This window comes from Trachypithecus francoisi, unplaced genomic scaffold (assembly GCF_009764315.1).
Source record: "Trachypithecus francoisi isolate TF-2019V2 unplaced genomic scaffold, Tfra_2.0 Lachesis_group6, whole genome shotgun sequence".
NCBI classification, from domain to species: domain Eukaryota; kingdom Metazoa; phylum Chordata; class Mammalia; order Primates; family Cercopithecidae; genus Trachypithecus; species Trachypithecus francoisi.
In genome coordinates, this window is record NW_022681471.1 from 124612440 (window position 1) to 124616852 (window position 4413).

Genomic DNA, 4413 nt, shown 5'->3' on the forward strand with positions numbered 1-4413 from the left:
AGCCTTCTTCTCTCAACTCGTCAAAGTCATTCTCCATCCAGCTTTGTTCCGTTGCTGGCGATGAGCTGCGTTCCTTTGGAGGGGGAGATGTACTCTGATTTTTTGAATTTCCAGCTTTTCTGCACTGCTTTTTCCCCATCTTTGTGGTTTTATCTGCCTTTGGTCTTTGATGATGGTGATGTACTGATGGGGTTTTGGTGTAGGTGTCCTTTCTGTTTGTTAGTTTTCCTTCTAACAGTCAGGACCCTCAGCTGTAGGTCTGCTTGAGGTCCACTCCAGACACTGTTTGCCTGGATATCAGCAGCAGAGCCTGCGGAAGATAGAATATTGCTGAACAGCAAGTGTTGCTGTCTGATTCTCACTCTGGAAGCTTCGTCTCAGGGGTGTACCCCACTGTGTGAGGTGTGAGGTGTGAGGTGTCGGTCTGCACCTAGTGGGGGATGTCTCCTAGTTAGGCTACTCAGGGGTCAGGGACCCACTTGAGCAGGCAGTCTGTCTGTTCTCAGATCTCAACCTCCATGCTGGGAGATCCACTGCTCTCTTCAGACCTGTCAGAGGGGGGCATTTACCTCTACTGAGGTTTCTGCTGCTTTCTGTTTAGCTATGCCCTGTCTCCAGAGGAGGATTCTACAGAGGCAGGTGGACCTTCTTGAGCTGTGGTGGGCTCCACCCAATTCGAGCTTCCTGGTGGCTTTGTTTACCTACTTAAGCCTCTGCAATGGCAGGCGCCCGTCCCGCAGCCTCACTGCCACCTTGCAGTTAGATCTCAGACTGCTGTGCTAGCAATGAGGGAGGCTCTGTGAGTGTGGGACCCTCTGGGCCAGATGTGGGATATAATCTCCTGATGTGCCGTTTGCTAAGACCCTTGGTAAAGCACAGTATTAGGGTGGGAGTTACCTGATTTTCCACGTGTTGTGTGTCTCAATTTCCTTTGGCTAGGAAAAGGAATTCCCTTCCCCCTTACGCTTCCCAGGTGAGGTGATGCCTCGCCCTGCTTCAGCCTTCGCTGGTCGGGCTGCACCCAAGGACCAGCACCTACTGTCCGATATGACACACCCCAGTGAGATGAACCCAGTACCTCAGTTGAAAATGCAGAAATCACCCACCTTCTGTGTCGCTCACGCTGGGAGCTGGAAGGTGGAGCTGTTCCTATTTGGCCATCTTGGGTGTGCCCCAGCAATCTAATTATTACAAAGCAGAATTAGTGAACATGAAATTATATTGATTGGATAATGTGGCATGAAAGACATTCGGAGCAGAATTCTATGCATGCTCTGATACTATGGAAAATACAACACATATTAAAAGAGAATAAATCAGGAGCTACTGCAATTGGACAGTAAAATTATAAATGATTTTCTCATCTTTTCCAAAAATAGATTATTACTTCTATAATTAAATTATTTTGTATAAATCCAATATGAGTGTAGCTAAAATTTTTGAATAAGAGTAGAAAAAGACAATAACTTCAAGAAGCTGAAAAATATATCAAAGGAAGGAGAATGAGCACAGCATTACAAAGGATGTTCACAATCGCCCATTTGGTGGTAAAAAGAGGGAGGGAGTTTAGGCCAAGAAACAAATCAAATACCAATGCCCAGAAAAAAAGCAACACTTGACAGTTAAGCACTTCAGATTTTTTTTATTAGCTCTTAGCAAATAAAGTAAGATTAAAGGAAAACATCGGAGACAGCCAAGAAATCTTCACTCCTCACCCTCCTCTTAGTCTTGGCGGTAAGGACAAAATAACTAAATAAAGACCATATGTTTTCTTACTTTACCTGGCCAGCAGGCTTTAGGGTTTTGAAGGAAAATAAAATAAGGATACCTTCCCAGAATATTCAGGTGCACAGTTCAGTCTGGGAGACTGAACTTTGCATTCACTGGAAGTAGCCACTTAAGGCAACCAAGAGTAGACAGTGCTGGAACAGAATCATGCACAACTTGATTTTTCATGGGGTGTAAGAATTCTACTCATGACTGCCTGCAGCCCTGGCTTGGCCTTTTTCTCTCTTCAAAGAATGCTATAGATACCCATCATTTACCTAACCTAATCTCCATTCTGCCTCTGAAGTTGATTTCAGATGTAGAGGAGACTGAGACCAGCCGGTATATTTCCTAAATTTGAAATGGGAGTGGAATCAGAATAGGATTTTCTAGGTAACATCCCTGACCAAGGGTTGCATTTAGTAACAGGTTCCTCAAAAACTCTGATCTGCTTTTCTGGGTTTTTTAAACTTCTAGGTTAAATATAAGTGAAAAATAAGTGCTTTGTCAGGAATGCTATGTAGAACCTATTAACTTTCCGTGTACCACCTTTCCCCAGCCCCAGGGTGGAGAGGGAGGTTCATCCCACTGACATTCACTGTCTAGCCTGCACAGGGCATGGTGAGATGCTCGGCTCATTCATCTGTTTCCAGTCCTGAGTCTCAGCTTCCTGAACTTTTCCTTTCGAGCTGGTATCCAAGAGCAGACCATGTCATTCAACTGGAATGAATAATCACATCACTTTTATTACTTAACATGGAGTCCAACCAGAGTCCAGAGGGGAAGCAACACAGTAGCAGCCAGTTAAAAGTAACTTTTAATATTGTTCTATTTAATGACATCAAATCCAAGTTGCTATTCAAGACTTTGTCAAGGTGGAGCTAACCAGATGATGTACTGCTCCACCCCCAATTACTGTTCTCCTCTTTAGCACATTAATTTCTCTATAATGTTATTGAAATAAGGCAGAGGTCTTAGTTCCTGGGCAATCAGGAGTGCAAAATGTGCAGAGCAGCTGTGGCATCAACGTTTACAATATCTAGTCAATTTCCCATGATTCTCTTGATTCCTTGATTGCTTATGTTTAAAGAATGCAAACCATGTCACAGCTTTGCCTGTTTTTTCTCCCTGTATTGTCTTTCTCTTGCCCAAAAGTTTGGCTGGCCTATACAGTGTCCATTGAATTTAACGGGTTAACTTTTGTAGCTGATCTTGAGTCTTTCCCCCTCAACCTACACAACAGAGGCCTCTTGTTTTTGAGATGGAGTCTTGTTCTGTCGTCCAGGTTGGAGTGCAGTAGCACAATCTGGGCTCACTGCATCCTTCACCTCCTGCATTCAAGTGATTTTCCTGCCTCAGCCTCTTGAGTAGCTGAGATTACAGGCACACATAAACATGCCTGGCTAATTTTTATTTTTTGTATTTTTTTAGTACAGACAGGGTTTCACCATGTTGGCCAGGCTGGTCTCGAACTCCTGACCTCAAGTGATCCACCCTCCTTGGCCTCCCAAAGTGCTGGGATTACAAGCATGAGCCACCATGACCAACTACAACAGAGGCCTCTTGATCATTTTCACTAAACAATATTTTTTAATAAAGATTGGCATTATCTATTTAATTCTAGACTAAAGCTTGCAATTATAAGGACCCTTAAATATATTATTTGCCTCCGGCTCATTACCACAGATTTAGGAATGGCATTAGAATTTCTTCTAAAACTGCTAACCTTCTTGGTTTCAACAAGAAATTTTCTTAGTTACAACCGATAATTATCGGATTTCAATAAGCAAGATTGCTATGATCTAGAATGGGGTTGATAATTGTCATGAACTATTCATCTCTTTCTCCTCAGTGATTTCCTTGCAATCTGTGGCACTCATCACAGAAAAGCAATAAAATTATCTTTGGCAATTCTGATCACATCCAAGAAAATCCAAAGCAAAAGTGCCAGCCAAATTTGCCTGTCAGATAGTTTAGCATTTCAAAGATCTTTGCTGAGAAAGCAACTAGAGCCAAAGAAAACTCAACAACCATTATACTGTAAATTCATCATTGCTAAGTTTTTTTAGCTGGGAACCACAGACCCCATGGTCTATGGAAATATTCTTTTGAGTCTGCAAGTTCTTCTATGAAATTTTAAAATTTATTTGTTTTCATGTCAGTGACAATCTAAAAATAATATAAACTTATTCTTGATCACAAGGATGATAATATAACCAAGAATTTCTTATTCCAAATCCCTGAAAAAAAGATGTATTTCAGAATTCACAGTTTTTCAAATTTTAAGAATATTATATGCTACATATACTGTGTGTCACCCACAGTGAAGACTAGGGCAGCCCCAAGAGATAAATCACATGAATATTTCTGTAGTGAAACATATGAATATTCACTAAGTGTGATGAATATTGAATTTAAATAGACCATGTTCTGGGCCATAAAATAAACCTCAGCAAACTGAAAAGAATTGAAAATATGCACAAATACTAGTAAATCAAATTCAACAGCACATCAAAAAGATTATATACCATGATCAAGTGAGATTTTTCTCTGGGATGCAAGGAGAGTTTGACATGTAAATCAATAAATGTGATATACCACATTTACAAAATGAAATATAAAAATCATATGAGCATCTCAACAGAG